The 19,630-nt window shown below is 41.7% G+C and overlaps 1 protein-coding gene across 14 annotated transcripts in view; it reads right to left on the bottom strand.

Annotated features, from left to right (window-relative positions):
* Nucleotides 1-19,630, bottom strand: part of PTPRF (protein tyrosine phosphatase receptor type F) — a 393,280-nt gene that overhangs the window by 294,435 nt on the left and 79,215 nt on the right. For 13 of the 14 annotated variants that reach the window (XM_049807801.1, XM_049807797.1, XM_049807800.1 and 10 more), the window contains exon 2: nt 4,962-5,042. The exons of the other annotated variant lie outside the window; for it this stretch is intronic. The gene's annotated coding sequence lies outside the window, so the exon portion shown is untranslated. The remainder of the gene's footprint in view (nt 1-4,961; nt 5,043-19,630) is intronic. 14 annotated transcript variants of the gene reach the window in all.

Genomic DNA, 19,630 nt, shown 5'->3' on the forward strand with positions numbered 1-19,630 from the left:
ACATTAACTTATGTAGAATGTATTTTTAACAAGTTCAGCACTTGTCTCGGGTTTAGAAAACACACACACGGGGTGGCAGCTATTCAAACCCACTGCACCAGAGCGCAAGCAAGTGCTGACTCCGTGGGATGACAGAAGTTACGTTGCCAGTTATGGTGATTCTGCTTTTATTGCATAACCCTCAGATAGCTAAATTAATTAAACAGGTGTCATGGTTTAACCCCAGCCAGCAACTAAGCACCACGCAGCTGCCTGCTCACTTCCCCCCCACCCAGTGGGATGGGGGAGAGAATAGAGAGGGGAGAAGTAAAACTCGTGGGTTGAGATAAGAACGGTTTAACAGAACAGAAAAGAAGAAACTAATAATGATAATAACAACAGTGTAGTAATAATAATAATAGGATCAGAATATACAAAACGAATGATGCACAATGCAATTGCTCACCAGTCACCAACCGATGCCCAGTTAGTTCCCAAGCAGCGATCTGCCCCCCCCCCCCTTCCCCAGCCAACTCCCCCCAGTTTATATACTGGCCATGACGTCACATGGTATGGAATACCCCTTTGGCCAGTTTGGGTCAGCTGCCCCGGCTGTGTCCCCTCCCAACTTCTTGTGCCCCTCCAGCCTTCTTGCTGGCTGGGCATCAGAAGCTGAAAAATCCTTGACTTAGTCTAAACATTACTTAGCAACAAGGGAAAACATCAGTGTGTTATCAACATGCTTCTCATACTGAATCCAAGACATAACACTATACCAGCTACTAGGAAGACAATTAACTCTATACCAGCCAAAACCAGGACAATAGGTAAAGTGACAAAAAAAAGCCACCTACCAATATAGTGATTATATAATAGAAAAGGAAATGAAAAAGACCAGAGGGCTAAAGCTCATGTTCAATTTTGCAAATAAGGTTAAATCTTGTAACATCTCCAGCTTCTGCTGATGCTCTTTTTCATAAACACACTTTTAAAAAAAACATACATCCCTGGAGACAGCTAAAGCATATACCTTCAAAGCAGGAGGGAATTTTACCAGTCCAGATTTGGAGCTTTAAATCCCACCCTTCCCTCTCCACAGGCATTCTTCAACACACACCATGTGAAACCAGGTAAAAGGCCAGCAGTCATGCCCTTTGGGCTCCAATATAGTAAAGCACTCCACTCACTTGTAAGATAAAAAGACCTGTAAAGACTCTTAAGTCAAAAAAAAAAAAAAACACCAAACCCCCCACATATATAGCTATACATAAAGAATGCTGAGTTACACCAATGAATTCAGCCAATGCCCTTTTGAGACTGTCATTTAAATACAGGCAGAAAATACTGTTCACCATATTGCAGGTAACGCACTGTTTTGCATTAAGTATTAATATGTTCTGGCCAATGTGGCATTAACACACAATCAAATCACTTTGAATCACATAAGTTTTGTGCCAACATTTTGTAGAAACATATAACCTACATTACAGAAAACACCCCTTAAATTAGAACATGGTATCACAACACATTTTCCAAAATGGAAATAAGTTAAAAAATAAAAATATTTAAAGAATTATAAGAGGACAGTGTGGCCTGATAACAACTGTCCTATACTTTAAAGTCAGAATGAAGAAAACTAATCGTGCAGATGTCTCAGTTTTAACTGTGACTCCAGTCTCCAGCTTTCAGTGGTAACACTGCATGCATAAAAATCCCCCAAACCATAATCACACAGACATATAATACTTCCCTAGCAATAGCCAGGTCAAATGCAAAATCCCGAGTTTGGGGGTTTTAATCTTTTCAAGCAGTCTTCACTTTAATCAATTTATTAACTTCAGGACTGTAACATTCAAATGGAAACTTTAGGTATTTTTTTATATCCCTGAAAGAGCAACCATACAGCAATTTTAGTTTAAATGAATGTCAGAAGACTCCTTCAGGATGCACTGCAGTCTCCAAACTCCTGAAAACTTAATCTGTATTCTGCTAATCTAGGTTACAGTTTATCTTCAGGGGTTCTTCCTGTAACGTCATTCCTTGATGCTTTAGATTCAGCCTGACATGATTGAAAAGGCTTCCTTTTCTTTCTTCTCCCATTCATCTGAACAGCAAAAGTATACTTTTTTCCCAGGTTCCCCTGCCCCTTGCCCACAAATCAGATGGACATTATTAAGGAAATTATTTTAGAAGAAAACCCTACAGATAAACTATGACCTAGATCAGAAAGATTCTGCCCAATTTAAGTTCAAAAAAACCCTGATTTACTTTAAAAGATGTTACTGCAGGCCACTCAAACTGTACTTTCAGCCACATTTTGTATGGACTGAGTCTGTCATCTTTTATTTCCTAAAACCTGAGCTTACATTAAGAACGATAGAACTTCTCAGGGTCAGCTGAAAGCATACATAACTGCACATACCAGAAAAGAAGCAGTATAAAACCGAGAAGCCCTCAAGGACCACTGTTTTGCTGAGGAGCAGCATGACCAGCTGCCAGCTCAGCTCCCGCATCACATTTGTTGTCACTGCTCCTGGTTCAGTTTTGTCACCACGTAGCGTCTTCCAAGGGGAGCAGCCAGCCCCAGCCTAGGACTGCTCTAAGATGCTTCTGAACGCAATATAAAACTACATGCAGATGATTAGTTAAATGTCATCCTAGAGTGACGGCCTTTCTGCTTACACTCCCACATGCATCTGAATGCAATCTTGCCAGCCCTGGGCTCACCTTTGAGGAAAGCCAAGCATGCAATATGCCACGCCAAGACGTTCTTCCCTGCCCTGCTGCTTCTGTGAAACACGAGGTTTCTGAAACCAGCCTTCCCATTTGTGCTGTCTTTGCATAATCTCTCAGGTGGCACATCCCAAAACCTGAGCACCATCTCCTACAGCACCTGCTGTTGCCTGACCCGATGCCATCCACGCCTGGCAGGATCTATTCCAAAAGGCTTTGAGCTCAAAAGCTCCCTAGCAGGCTTTTCTTCACTCCTGTCGTGGTTTAATCCCAGCCACCAACTAAGCACCACGCAGCCGACCACTCACTCACTTCCCCCCCCACACACAGTGGGATGGGGGAGAAAAATCAGGGAAAAGATGTAAAACTCGCAGGTTGAAATAAGAACGGTTTAATAAAACAGAAAAGAAGAAACTAATAATGATAACACTAATAAAATGACAACAGTAATAATAAAAGGATTGGAATGTACAAATGATGCACAAGGCAATTGCTCACCACCCGCCAACCGATGCCCAGTTAAGTCCCCAAGCGGCGGTCCCCCCGCCCCCACTCCCCCCCGTTTATATACTGGCCATGACGTCACATGGTATGGAATACCCCTTTGGCCAGTTTGGGTCAGCTGCCCTGGCTCTGTCCCACCCCAACTTCTTGTGTCCCTCCAGCTTTCTCGCTGGCTAGGCATCAGAAGCTGAAAAATCCTTGACTTTAGTCTAAACATTACTTAGCAACAACCGAAAACATCAGTGTTATCAACATTTTTCTCATACTGAACTCAAAACATAGCACTGTACCAGCTACTAGGAAGATACTTAACTATCCCAGCTGAAACCAGGACAACTCCCCAGAACCACACCAGCAGTACTTTCAAACACACATACGCAAAGACGTACCTACTGCAAGCGCTTCGATCTCCACTTAAGCAACAAGACCAGTTCCTGGTTTTAGAGAAATCTTGTTTGTTTCAAGCATCAGCATCTTAGCTAATGAGTTTTCGCTTCCCTTCTACACTCCACAAATACTGGGCTGAGTAATGCATAGCCTAATTGACTGTTAAGGTCACTGGCCAGCTCTTTAATCTTATTTAGTACACTTTGAGACAGTTCGTGAGTCATTAGGGCTTCATTCTTGGGGACACAAAGACGCGTAATATACATTAATAAAGAGCATAAATGTAATCCAACGTGTGTATTTTACAGATTGCAAAATTAGAAAGATGGCATTAAATATTTCTTTGCAATGTTATCATTTTAATAATGTTACTTATTTTAATATACAATAAAAATACTTAATTGTCAGAGCCTGCTGGTGTCTTTGTAATTTATAATGTTGCCATAGCTCTAAGAAAATTCCTTAAGTAGTAAAAGTCACACTTTAAATACCAACTTGAAGGGAAAGAAGGGCTCAAGGGAGACCTATCTTAAAAATTCCTTACTTGAAGGGGAAAAAAAAGACATTTTTCAAGCTGTTATTCATGATACTGGATTTTATGATGTAAATTGCAATTCAGTGCGCGCACATGTATCGGGAACTTTGCGATACTTCTCAAAGGGCTCAGCATTACTAATCAGGCACTGAAATCCAATTTCTGGGAGAATCTGGGAGCTCAAAGCTGACAATTTTAGCTGGCTTGGAAAGACCTTTGAAAAATAAAGTTAAACTAATTATACATAAGTGTGCTTGAGAAACTTTACACCTGTCTTGACATGAATCAGATCTTTGCATGGATGATGAAATTCTTGGCATTGCTTTAGGTGATTGGGATAGCATTAGCTTAGGCAGGGTAACAATTCAACAGCCACAAGCCTAGACAGGTAGGATAAAGGAGTTACTGACTCAAAAAAGCATGACAGCTTATCTGTTGAAAGTCTAAACATGTTAATCATTTAACATAAACAGATCTGCTGATATTTTTAGAAAGGCATTTCAGCTCATAAGCAACAATGTTAAAAAAAGGACAGGAGTAACCCTAATCATATTTTCCACAGGTCCTCCCAGCCCCTTGCAGATTGTTTCTACTAAAACTCAGACCAGGTAGAAGAAAGAAGAAAAAAAAAAAAAAAGAAGGAAAGAAACAAAGCAAGGAAAAACCCAAAGACAGGTAGCTGGGTTTGGGATTAGGACAATAGAGAAGTTGCTGGCAATCAGCATTTGACCGCTGGCTATGCTACAGACTCCTCCTGCAACTTTTATCCCCCCCCATGCCTCAGTTCCCAGTCTGTAAAATGAAGGTGACAATGTTTCCCTACCTCACAGGAACATTCTCAGAATAAATCCATAAATGCCTGGGAGACACTGAGACACCACTGTGACAGAGGCCATAAAAATACCTACGAAAGAAAGAACAAACATAAAAATAAGTGTCATAAGTGACCATAACAGCAAAGACATTCATAGATTAAATGTAAAGCAAAAGTTAAAACTTCATTTAACAACACAAATTCTCCATCCTGGGGCAAAAGCAGTTTGATTCAGCACATATTCCCATCCAAACACTTTTAAAACCATGACAGCAAGGGACAGTTTCTCCTTTCCCACCTGGACACGACGCGGTTGTGATAATCCACCACCACATACAGATGCAGATGGGAAAGGTGTTTTCCTTTACAGATCACTAACTCAGGCCCTCCATTACAAGTATCACGTCCAAGAACCCCAATCGCAGCAACAGACCCCAATGTACTGACAATGCTCTTCCTTGGTCTCCATATCCGATACCTACTGCAGAACCGAGTTCCTCCAATAGTTAAAAAAAGGTCTAATTTTCAGTGTAACATTTATTCCTGAACAGCTTTTATCCATTTGTTTTCATGCCAACGTTGATCCGGCAGCTTAAGCAGCTTTTCCTTATCCCTGAAGTTTATTTCCCTGACGGTAAAAATGAATTACACCACCTCCCTGTCAAGGTTCATTTTACTGCCCAAACCAAGCAAGTTCCTGGAGTTTGCTCTCAGATGACTCCCTGTTCTTGAGAATACCTACCTCCTCTGTTACCCCACTTCACCAGCTTCTGCCCAGTGCCATCCTTGCGGCTCACCGTCACCTTGTGACTGCACAAAGTAAAGACGTGTTTCTCCAGCATTTCCAGCTTGCAACCCCCTCCACCCTACCCCGCTCAGAGCAAAAATTTCTTCCTCCTAAGGTCATGACCCTGCACGCTATCACAATGGAGATACATCCCACTTCCATTGCTCCGGGTCTCCAGCTCTTTCTGAAAGATACCTTGACCCTCCACAGCCCTGACCGTGCCTCCAGCCTGTCCCACCCGCAGTGCTTCAGGCCCTCAGGGCACTGCTCCATGGTGCCAGGGACATTACAGGGAACATGCATGGTCTCCCCAAAATCACACCTCCTACCTTCAGAGCCAACTCGGCTCAGCAACCAACGGCTTGAGCTCAATTACACCGTTAAGCGTTCTTTAACGTGAGCCAAATGACTACAGTCCTCAGAAGAAGTGATTCAAAATTATGCAAATGCATAGAATGTGTTATTTAGTCTTTATCATTTACAGAGTACTCATTTCGTAAACAGTTTCGGCGCTCCTTCAGAGAGCGTGACAGTGCCCTGAAATCCGGGTCTCTGACGGTTGCTGCATCATGCACCGACCGCATCCTTGGTGGGAGAGGGAAGGAACACCGCTGGATCAGTCCAGCTCTAAGCTGGGACACAGGGCCGAGACAGCCCGCCTGCCCACTGCCCCACACACTTACAGATACCTCCCCCTATTCTCACACACGCAGGCCTTGGAGACCCCCTCTCACTCCCTCACAACCTGAGCTGACCAGGACAACAAAAAATCCCCTTGGGTTTTTTTGTATCTGGGGAGAGAGGGCAGTTCCCTTCCTCCTGGCACAGGGAGTGGAACCGGCTCAGGAGCCGGCTGGACAAGCACCAGAGCTGGTAGGAGGGGAACAGCAAGCTCACCCCTTCTGCTGGCCGTCTGCCGCCAGATCGGACTGGGACATATTGGAAACCAGGGAACCAGAATACACTCACCTTTCCAAGGACTCTAATCCATTTAAAACTGTGCTTTAAAAACCTTCACAAACAAAGATATTATGCAATTTTATGTTATGCAGCGTTGACTTCAACAACTCTGTAGCAGTGCTTACTCTACTATATTTACTTCTGGCACACACTGGCCGCGCTCGCTGCAGTCATTCAGAGCATGTTCCTGTTTTAAATCCAGAGGTCTTATCCTGCCAATATCTATGCACAATGCTCCTCAGTATGTTTTTTCTAACTTTGACCATATTGTCCCTCTTTCTTCTGTCCCTGCAAGCTCCCTTGTTTGCAACATGTTGTAAGTTTTTTCCCCTCTCATACAGGGTCCCAACTTTCTATCCCAGCACCTCTCCCACCTTCAGCTGTCCCACACTGTCAGTCTCCATCCCTCAGGTCACAATTTTAGAGAAGCAACCTAGCACCTCCTGCCAGGCTCCCTGGGATTTGAGGAAAGCCCTCTTTCAGGCATGCATACATACCCCTTGATGCCCATGACCAAGACTAACATACTAAATGAATAGAAGATAGATTATACAGACCTGTTTTCTCCCTTCCCCCACAACTAACATGATGACCATTTCGGTACATGGCTTTTTTCGCTGTCTTCAGCAGCTAGTCTTTGTTGCAAGAAAGGCAATCACATCTGAGTGGAATCCATCCAGCAGCAAGTGATTTGTTAAATCCCAGGACACGTTGTATACAGAAAAGGATGCTTAAGTTACTTAAATGGCAACCCTTTATTAAATGCATAAAAATGCTTGAAGTTTCTGTAAGCCAACAATTTAAATAATATCCTCCCTTAAACATACCAGTCTCTGCTGCTAATTGTTATATCACTTTTTATGCATTTCTTTTGCATTTATACTTTAGAAACCCTATAGAATTTCCTGTAGTTCTAACACATATAGTTGCACTCATCCATGGTACAGACGGATGTCTTTCACTAAAAACTCCTTTTTCCCAAAACCGTAAGTAGATTTTGCATTTGCATAGTAGGGGCAGTTCAAGTCAACTATTCTCAGCTACATCACAGTGGCAGTCTTGCTAGAAAAGGAAGGGGAAACAGGCCACCAAAAAAAAAAATAAAAAAAATATCTTTTCTACACTGGAAATATTAAGACAGAGAGCAAAGACTTTTAAGATGAGGTTAGAAAATACCCTCAATCATACCAAGCACTGCTTAACATGTAATTTAAGACCCCTGGAAACCTCTGCCACAACAGGACCTGTGCACGTTGAAGTGATAACTTACACTCTGAATTTCTTTGCATCCATTTATCTGACATGTATATTTAAAATTTTACACTGATTCACTTTTGGATGTCAGAGCCAACTTTATAAAACAGATGTTCTGCTTATACAGGGAGAGGGCATATAAACATTAGGCATTTTGCTGTTGAGGATTAAACATTAACAAAAAAATTTAATCATCAATGACGAAAGTGGTAATGGCAGCTCTCTGGAGATAACCTCCTCCGTGAACCATGCCGCAGCCTCCCTCATGCTAATTCAGGTTGTTAGAAGCCTAAAGTGACTAAAGAGAGACCATACCAATAGGATTTTAGCACACTAAATTACACACAGCTCCCGCCCTCCCCCAGGTTAAACTCAAGGCCAGCAGGAGCAGTGGAGAGGCTGCCGAGAGCTTCCCCGCCGCGCACGGCGAGCGCAGTGCTGCAGCACCCTGGAACAAGAGCTCAGCACCTACAGCTGCACCTGGACACCTCTGCAACCAAAAGCACGAGCGCTACCACCACAGTTTTTGCCAGTTTCTGTGTGTCAAGCCCAGAAGAGTATTTTCTGAAACTCTTCAAGCCTGCTTTTTCAATCTACGTGACAGTATTTATGGAACAAACAATACCAGTAGCCATGAGCACTTCACATTGGCATTGACAACAGCAAGGAATTCGTTGTTTCTTGGTAAGCTCCCATGCTGGATGACACAGCAAGAGGCACTGCGAGAGGCCAAGAAAAGCCGCAACTTATCACAAGAAAATGGCAAATTGTGAGAAACCTGTATCGCAAGGTTAGCTGTCTAGGCACAACTTTAATAGAGCTCCATAAATACCTCAGTCTAACACTGACAGAGGTTAAAAACCTATTATCTTTCCCAAATGACAGTGTGAACATATGTTCAATCGAATACCCCGCCCTACCAAGCTCCAAAGTAGATTCTGCTCTTTCAGTTCCACAAGTACAAACCACAGGGAGCATTTTAAATGAAAGCATTATGAAGATTACATTAGGCAAGTTTGATCTACTGTAAAACACTCGCACACAACATTAAGAGGGAGAACAACCTTTAACACCTGCTTTCTCTTCAAACATAGCATTATCTCTGTGCATGGCTTGGCTCTTAATGGGATGAAATCTCAAGCTAAACTGCATGGCTTACTCCACCAGCAAAGAATACTTTAAATGTTTGGGACCTAGTGGCCCACTAATACCGAACTGGTGAGAATGTTCTTCTAAAAGTACTCTGCTGAGCTGCTCGGCTGGTTGCCACCCCCCAGCACGGCTCCACACAGCGGAGAAGTCTTCACCCCGGTGTGAAATGTTGTGACACAAGAGGAGATGCAGCAGCTGGAAAAGCACTGCATGATCCAAGCAGTGTTGAAAGTCATCATCATAAATATTCACAAGCAGACTGATTTGTTTTCTTACCAATAGCATATTGTTATTCACAAATATTAATTGGTTTCTAAATACCACCTGTTACTCAGCCCTCCCCTCTGCTGCATGCCACAAGCTCCCTGGCTGTGGAGGCTTGCAGCCCATCCACACTGCTCAGAGATTTAATGATGTTTCAGCTTCCACAGCTCACTCAGCTACTGGGAGGAGAGGCAGGGAATAATTACTTACTTATGTCTTTCTCTGCTGACCTCTCTGGAGGATGAAACGAGCAGCTTTAATGGCCTCTGAAGGAAGCCTGGTCCAGCCCATCTCAGATGGGAAGGATGATGACTGCACTAGTAAGTCTTTAGAGTGGAGAATGGTTTTAAAGATCCAAACTTCAAAGATCTCAATGAGGGGAAAGTTAAGCTCAAACACTCTCCCCACTGCAGGGAGGAAAGCTTCTAATGCAATCACTCACATTTCCAGCGATCGCTCACACTTTAGACAGAGCCGAGGCACCAGGAATTGCCTGTCACATCCTACAGTATAAATAAATCTCAGCCTTCCCGGAGGAAAGCTGTTACAAACCTAAGCAACTTTCTTTGGATTTCTTTAGATCGCTTCCTCAAAGGATCTCTCTGAAGGTAAGAGGTACAGGTGCAGGCAGACAGCCAACACTGGATTCCTCCTCCCCACTAGCAACAGCGAACATGTTCCCTCCTCCTCCTAATTATATGCATCACCCGTAACATGATAAAGTTGGGCACAGCATCGATGAAATTGGGCAGAGCACTGATAAAATGCACAAGTTGGTAGCACACTTAAGGTTGAAGAAGTGACACAGATGAATCACCAAGTACTGTCTTGGTCTCTCAATGAACCCTGGATGTACGATCCACCCATCCTGCTTGCTGTCAAGCCGAGACAACTAGGAAGGATGAGCTTATCTTGGTGAATTCAAATAAAAACAAAAAAAGGAATGGAATTAATTCCTTGAGCCCGGGCTCACACCTGTCCCCATTGGAAGAGATGAATCAGAAGCATCCTCCTCAAAGATGCCAGCCAAAAGACTCAAGCTCCAAAACCCAGCATTTGGCATTTCCATTGTCTCAGGAAGCGGTGCTGCCTTTTCAGGGCAGATGCAGCACGAAGGTTGTTATCCCACAGCTGACAGACTTGATACCAAGGCATAGACATCACCTTGTACGCTTCCCAGGGAGGAGACACGATCTACTCAGTATACCTTTCTACATCATCATATTCTTACCAGGTACGCAGCATGATTTCACTGGTACTATCCAATCTGAATACTTCTTAACAGTTTTTTTTAAAATCTTGTGCATGATGCAGTCAGCTCTACAGAACAGCTACAGAGTAGAACAAGTAATAAAGAACAGATCTAAGGTGAAAAATCAGAGCAGTTATTGCTGGAAAACATAACTACAGGACAATTTAACCTTGTCCTTGTTAAATATGGAATGGGGGAGTTGCAGTGGGGGCTTGCTATCATAAAAGTCCTAATAGGAAAAAAAAAATCTCTGCAATAGTCCCTGCAGACAGCAATAACCCAGGATTATCAGGATTTTCTGAGAGTTTGGTTAGCCTCGTGTTCAAGTTCCTAAGATTATAAAACTCACAAGTGGGAGGGCAAGAAGCATGCAAGAATGTCTAAAGTCATTTCCCCAGTGACTGACAAACATGGTGCTGAATTTCTTAGGGACTTGAATGGCTGAAGCTGAAGTTAAGCTTCACCAGAGCTATATTTAGTTCTGCACAAATACAAATTAGGAAACACTTTCTTCCCAGTTACTAATGCAGTGTGACAGGAAACAATTATTTGCTCAGTGTCTAATGGTACCTTTGGTGAATATCTGGCTTTCAGAAATTGTATATTGTATAATAAAGAACCAAGCTGATATTCTGCAAATCAGTGAGAAAACTCATTTAAGAATATGAAGACGTATTTGATTTGCACATGTCTAAGCTACACTGGTCTTAGCTATGCAGATATAGTTAGTGTTGAGGCCTCTTTTGCTTTGATACTAAACTACAAAGTGAGTTTGTTTTCCAAATTGTACATTAATTTATTCAGTAACTCTGTGGATATCTAAAGAGTATCATGGATTCTCCAAACTGTAAAACAGAGCTGGGCAGAAAGACAGAACAATTACAAAAAAAATCCATCTTTTATGATTTCAAGTGCCAGTTTATCTCTATACAAAATGCAATTCTGGGTCACAAGGGAGCTCTCAGCTCAGCAATCGCTTCAGACTTCAATGTCTACAAAACACAAAAGACAACAAAATGCATGATTCAAATGAAGGCCTAGCTAGACCATGGAGAACCAAGCCATGATTGTATAGAGGAATCCCACATGCTTCACAAGTGCTCAAAAGGGCTGCACTTGAAAAATCCTAGGCATGTGGCCGAGAAGAAACCCTGCTCCTGCCTACTGCAGCAAGAACGTCAACTAACAGGCTTGGAGTTTCCAAGCCATCTAACACAGCATCCTCACACAATAAGAAGCTAGAAAGCATGCAACACTGCAGCAGAAACAACATGTCCTTTTGTGGTGGGTTGACCCTGGCTGGACACCAGGTGCCCACCAAAGCCGTTCTATCACTCCCCCTCCTCAGCTGGACAGGGGAGAGAAAATAGAACAAAGGGCTCGTGGGTCGAGATAAGGACAGGAGAGATCACTCAACCAATTACTGTCACGGGCAAAACAGACTCAGCTTGGGGAAAATTAACTCAATTTATTACAAATCAACCAGAGTAGGGTAATGAGAAATAAAACCAAATCTCAGAACACCTTCCCTCCACCCCTCCCTTCTTCACAGGCACAACTTCACTCCTGGATTCTCTACCACCCCACCCCAGTGGCACAGGGGGATGGGCAATGGGGTTTACGGTCAGTTCATCACACATAATTTTCTGCTGCTTCATCATCCTCAGGGGCAGGACTCATCACACTCTTCCCCTGCTCCAGCATGGGGTCCCTCCCACAGGAGACAGTCCTCCACGAACTTCGCCAACGTGGGTCCTTCCCATGGGCTGCAGTTCTCCACAAACTGCTCCAGCATGGGTCCTTTCCATGGCGTGCAGTCCTTCAAGAGCACACTGCTCCAGCGTGGGTCCCCCACAGGGTCACAAGTCCTGCCAGAAAACCTGCTCCAGCATGGGCTCCTCTCTCCACAGATCCGCAGGTCCTGCCAGGAGTCTACTCCAGCACGAGCTTCCCACAGGGTCACAGCCTCCTTCGGGCATCCCCCTGCTCCGGCATGGGGTCTTCCATGGGCTGCAGGTGGAGATCTGCTCCACCATGGACCTCCATGGACTGCAGGTGGACAGCCTGCCTCACCATGGTCTTCCCCACGGGCTGCAGGGGAATCTCTGCTCCGGCGCCTGGAGCATCTCCTCCCCCTCCTTCTGCACTGACCTGGGGGTCTGCAGGGCTGTTTGTCTTGCATGTTCTCACTCCTCTCTCCAGCTGGTGTTTCTGTCTCATCTCTGTCCCGCAACTTTTTTCCTTCTTAAAAATGTTATCCCAGAGGCGTTACCACTACCGCTGATGGGCTCGGCCTTGGCCGGCGGCGGGTCCATCTTAGAGCCGGCTGGTATTGCTCCTGTCGGACACAGGGGAAGCTTCCAGCAGCTTCTTACAGAAGCCACCCCTGTAACCCCCGCCCCCCGCTACCAAAACCTTGCCACACAAAGCCAATACACCTTTCTTTTGGCACCGCTGGGCAAATATTTGCCAGGTGCTTTACCATACTGAGTCATATGAGTATTTCTAGAGCTGGAGGAGTTGGCCTTTCGTGCTTGGCTTAAGTGATTAAGACCCAGTATAAGCAGAGAGATGCACTAAGTATCCGCGTCCTGATGTGCTGGTGACCTTTCCAGTTGCTGATCCCGTTGAGATGGAAGGCAGATGAGCACTCAGCACCATCCACAAGACCACCAACACCCAAGAGCAGGACTAATAAAATAAACACATGTCTTTGCCTAACCTTCCACAGCTTTAATCTGGAAAGAAAAAAGGAAAGGAGCTGATAAACATTTCATTTCTTGGTAGCGTTTTGTAAAAGATTATCTGTTATTTTGGCAGTAGGTTCTCGGCAGCAGGTTGAACACAGAAATGTGAGTTCTGGGCACAAAGTAAACAAACAAACCTCTCGCCACAAGCCAAAGCATTTCTTAAGACACTCCAATCCTGAACAATCTCTCTTACCTACAGCACTAAGCATGACTAATTTTGATGAACAAGTTACAAAGATTTCCAGGGAGAAATGACACCTCCACTACTCCCACCTGTATGAAATCTAGCAACACTGTTTATATGCTTTATCCTCTTTGAGGATCCTGTGGCAAGGGGAAAAATTCATGCCCCAAATGCCTAAAAGGTCAAGTGTATCAAAACTTCTCATATGAGTTCACCAGCAGCCAGAGCTGCAAAACTGAAGGTGCCTGTTTAACTGTGTGCTTGCATCCAACTGGGATATACAGTATGCATAATATTTTGCCTTGGGGAATTCAAGATTTGACCAGGAATTTTACTTCTGATGCCCATAAGGTCCCTGCATGTGTTTTACTTGCTACCTTTTTACTATAAAAAGGTAATTCCTACAGCGCTTTCTATACTGATGAGCAAAACCAGTGCTGAAGTCAAAGACTGTTATCTTGTCTACACTGCTGGAGGGAGGAGGCCTAAATTTTTTTCAGATACATCCAACTAACATGCTACCATTTTATCCAAGCACAGCTGAACATCTCACCCCCATTCCCAATACTGTCAAAGGAGCAGGAACAATCACAAATGGGCGTCACAGGGGTAGAGGTACACATCGATACACAGCCCGCAGCTCTTGCTGAGTACCAAAGGCCAGCAGCTACGTCATTGTGTTCAGCTATCTATCAGATTAAAGGCTTTTCTCTATTCAGCGGTACTGAGACAGCCAGACTGGTAGGCCAACACAGGCACGAACTTGATAAAACAAGATGTGGCTGAAGCTTTTCATGCAGCTTATGCAATATCAGTGTACCTTCTCGCTGCTCTTGTGTTGTTCCTGTACACAGAACACTACAGCAATGCTCTCCATGATTAAACAGTAATAGTCTCTGTCAAACTTTTCTGTAAATCCAGTCTGGTCTCTCCAGTAGTCAAGCACACATATGCCACATTCACCTTCAAGTTGCCTAGAATCTTTTTTTAAGTTATTATATGACTCTGCACTTCTCCTTGACTGTTCTTTCAAAAGAGAGGACACAAAGCAAAACAAGGCTCCGGCTTAGAACAAGATGAACAATTTCCCTGGAACAGACTCATTTTCACTAGAAATCACATTTTGCACCTTCTCCCACTCCCCCAGAGACCCATCCGCTTGCCTTCTTCATCACAGTGCTAAAATAATCAGGAGGAAAAGTAGGAACCTCCTTTCTGATACGGGTTGCCACGTAGCACCTCCCCTCCTCCCTCAGAGTACTGAGCTTTTAAACAAATGCATAATGTGAACAGAGTCTCCAAGAACTTCACAGAGTTGTACAGAACGTGGAGACAAGGATGACAGGCACAGAAATTACCATTAGCTACTGAGTAATCAAAGGGATAAAGACATATGTTTTAGGAATTAAGACTAGCTAATTACTAGGAATTAGGATTAGAGTTATTCTTTTTAAAAAGCTAACTACTACACATCAGCCTACTGTGTCTTCTTGCACACAGAATATCTGGCACTGAATAGGATGCTTGAGCGATGGCTCTCAGCTCATCCAAAGCATCCATTCCCTCAACAGCCACCCCAACCCTGGAGTCTGTGAAGCGTAAACCAGAAAGAATATTTCATTCTATACAAAAGACTTCAAAATCCCAGCTCTTCACGTTCCATAAGCCATGGTAACACTGCTGTCCGAAAAAAAACTGTGCTGATACTCAACTAGCTTGAAAAAGAGAAAAGGACCAGAACACAGTTACTGCTGCTTTGTCGAGGATGAGCTAGAAAGGAGCACTCTCCGAGCACTGCTCAGTGGCTCCCCACCTCCTCTTTTGCAAGGTTTTAACTCCACATCAAGCAGACTCCTGTACAGAACTGACTTGAAGGGAGTCTAGAGGACTTTCAAGTTTTTTAGAGCAAGAGAAGACCACACCAGTATCTTGTGAACACCAGAAGAGCAGAACAGCTCTAGCATAGGAGTGAATCTGAGATAATAAAGTGTCCAAAGCACTACACTACTACATGAACTTGCAAAAGTGCCACTGATATGACAGCATGAAGCCAGGACTAGGGTTGTTCTTTGAGGATTAGTGGCTCTCAGCCTTCTTCGGTTGCCCAACGGCTTACTCCACAGGACAGTAAATTCTTTCTGTAATGGAAAAAAGACTTTTATGTTATGAGAAACAAATGTTACAAAATTAATGTGAAAATACACAAGGGAAAGGTTTGTTTCTTTTTAATCCATTGCAATTTGTTGCATCAGACTCTATCACAACAGGATAATCTTCAAGTAGCTAGCGTTAACATCTTGCTACAGCATAAATCCAAGAAAAGCAATAAACAGCATGAAGGAAAATTTCAGAGGAACTATTAGATCAAGTTCACATTAGTGTTGCCTGAAATGTGTCCTCCATTGCACTGAAGAGCTGATGTTTATCTGTCTCTCTACAAGGCTTTTGACACAAAGCCCAAAGACCCATAAGAATGCATTAACATTGGAGAATTAGCAGCAACATCCAAACCGGTAAACAACTACCACCAGCAAACCCTCATCCTAAATATAATCAAGCTTTCTTAACACCTCTACAAAGCAAACTACTTTTTTCTTTCCCCCTCCTTTTAAAGGATAAGAAAAAATTAGAATGAAGATAGCATCAATCTGCACGAACCTAAAAGGTTTTCCTTTCAGCAGCAGCAATGCCACTGTCCCAGACAAGAGAAGGAATTGCAATAATCATTCAGACTGGAATATCCAATCCCTGCCAACTGACTAAAAGGTGAGCTGCAGCTTAAAAATAAAATACACGTTTGAAGTGAAAACAGATGAACACACTTACTATATCCTACATCCATTAGTACACAGCATCTAAACAGATGCATATTAAATGTGGATGGATATACTCACTAAAATCTAGACAAGCATATTTTTAAACAAAGGAACAGCCTTCCTGACTCCCATACCAGAATTATCAAGAGTTATAATCTCCAGTGAGTGATCTGCTATAACAGAAAGTATTAAAATAAAGAGCACTTTAAAAAGTTATTTACAATACAAACATTCTATTTTTTGCTTAGTAAAATAAGCCAAAACCCTGTCTGGGCTGCCTGTATTTCAATTTTATATATGTGAATAAAACACCAAAAAAACAGAATAGATTGATAATAGTAAAATAAATGCATTGCATATCCATTTTGCTCTACAATTCCACCTTTATACCATCATGCACTGAAATATTTGTGTCTTCTGAAACTCACAAAAAACTCAATGTGACACCAAATGTAACCAACCCCCTACAACACAGAATTCGACATTAATTATAAAGGCTATATCAGCACTACATACTTAGAAGTATATATAATCAACAGTATCAAATAGTACAGTAACCACAATGATCAACTTTGGATAGTCAGAGTTCTTATTTCTTGCAGTCACAAATGTAAGAAATTGTAATTTCTTGTAATCCTGTAATGTGCTTATACAAGTGAAAATGAATAAGAGAAACTCTCAGATACATGAATTTGTCTTTTCATATTGTTAAGGGGTTTTCCTTGAGAAGCAAAATAAACATGTACTTTTAGCATATATTTAAATAATGTCTTAAATTACTTAATAAAATTTACATTTATGTTTCTAAAGCATTACAACATATTTTATATATTTATAAATACACATAACATTAAAATGAATTTATATATCAAAAGCATTCAAATTTAATATACGCTCAAAAAAACCTACATTTGCTTCTCATGCTTTCAAGAGAGGCAAATCACCAAGCTAAACAACTGAAAGTAATACACTAAACCAACTCCAAATAGTGAACGACCTTTTGGCCGATGTAGAAATAGCTTTTTTCCTAATTTCAGTTTATTCAGTTAATTCAATTCAATGACTTGATTTGCTCAAAATAAGAAATCAATTAAGAAATAACATAGCATGAAGATTTGTTTTCATTTTCCAATCTAGAAATAAACATTAAGTGCAAGAGGATGACATCTACCATTTACAAAATCCTCCAGGGCCAAAACCATTTTCCAGTCACTATCCAGAGTTAATACCATAACTATTTTAAACCTTGAAAGCACTCCCTTTTCAATTCAAAATGCAAAATGCAGTAAGTTTGCTTTTGATTTATGTGTCCAGTAAATTTAAGAAAAACATAGTTAACAATTTAATATCGTTTCATGCATTTTAACTGAATTCAAATTTTGACATCAATACAACTATATATTCAGCACTCAATATATGTTAAACAAATATTTTACTACCAAAAATATGAGCATGAAGTACCTGAATGCTTATTTGGCATAGTTAGACAATTATATGCTCGTAAGGTTGACAAAAGGTGTTACCTTACTGTAAAAGCTGTGCTTAGCAGCAAATCAAGGCAATCTAATAATTACCAAACTACTAATAATTAACCTCTCCTTTGAGAAATGTAACAAAGCAAGATCAAAGCAACTGATTTACATCAAAGTTTCTGCTTGATTTACGTCATTATTTAAATCATGTTTCAGAGAATGAGATATTTATTACAAAGTAGCAAAAAAAGAGTGGAAAGATTTAATGAACTCTGACAATGACCTCTATTTTTAGCCTTATCCCAAATTCACCATGGATTTGGCAGAAGAGTTCCTGAAGGTCCTTGAGCTACCCTATCAGTTTTGTAGCTGATAGTCACCTAATTTAATTTCAGAATATTCAGTTGGGGTAAAACTCAAGAATGGTTATTTTACAATTACTTGGGAGCTGGAACGGCTGGGATACTTTGGACAGCTTTCAACGTACACCTAACCATGCTAGGATCATGTCCTGCTGGTGAATGAAGCCTCCTAAGGATCTACTCATCCATGCACCAACAAGTAACAGCTCAATGGCACTCCGGAGCCCACAGTGGGCTTAAGCAAAACATCCCAGAGCTCTGACACCGTCTTTTACTGATGAGGGGAGTAAGGAGGGAGGACAACCTCTTATCTCAGTCCTGGTATTTCTTCCTTTTTTACAAGAATTAAAGAATTATGAGAAACTTACAAAGTTAATGCAGACAAAATTTTTTTTAATCTCGCTAGTATTTTAATTAAAACCTTTTGTCATGTCTGCTAAGCAAGTTCAAAGTGTTGCAATGCAGTAGCAATGGGAACACAGAAGTCTTGTTATGCTGGGGGAAAAAAATGTTTTCAACTTTTACCAAATCAGTGACTGTAATTACTACAGGAATAAATCAAATTTATAACAGGCAAACACAAGGCATAGTCATTTTTTGTGCAGCCATAAATGAGTTTATTTTGTTGCAATGTGATAAAGTTTAACATTTTCTGCATGTCAGAGACTATTTTGATAATATTCTTTACATTTCCTCCTTATTAACGAGATGAAAAATTTGCTATTAAGATATGCAAGTCATCGCAATACATCTTGTTACTGGATAAGCTTCAACAAAATCTTAAAGCGTTTTTTTCTAACCACATTAATACAATAAATACATAGCCAAAATTCTTGCTTTGGTATCAGACAATGTTCTGTTCTTGCAAAATATCAAGAGGTAGAATTCAGCAAACTACAGCAAATCAGTTGGTCCTTTTTTTTTAAAAAAAAAAAATTCTGTTCAAAAGGCTGCAACAGGGGAAACAAAAGCAGTTTTAATTTCAATTATTTCCAAAGATTTTTTTTTTCAATTTAACTGAATGCGAGACGAAAAAATGTTGCCTCTTATTTTTTTTATCACGCCAAAGACTACCTCTGCTATTTAAAAGTACTTTCACATCTCCACTTTCACTACTAACCTTTTGTGAAGAACAATTTCTGATTGCTAGGCTATTTTTCATCTGCCTACCTCTATTCATAAAAAAAGGGAGCATGTGAAATGGCAGATTTGAGAGACTATTAAAAAACTTGAATAGCTTACATACATAAAACCGATTACAGTTCTGCAAAACCTAAAAGTAATGTTATCAAAACATGGGATTGCTTCAGTATACAATGGCACTGCTAACCGCAGAACAGCTCTAGCACTCATTGGCATCAAACCACAATAGCACATCATGAACACAAGTGATTTGTTCTTTGCTTGAATGTCAGTTTTGAAGAG

Source organism: Accipiter gentilis, chromosome 8 (genome assembly GCF_929443795.1).
Source record: "Accipiter gentilis chromosome 8, bAccGen1.1, whole genome shotgun sequence".
NCBI classification, from domain to species: Eukaryota; Metazoa; Chordata; class Aves; order Accipitriformes; family Accipitridae; genus Astur; species Astur gentilis.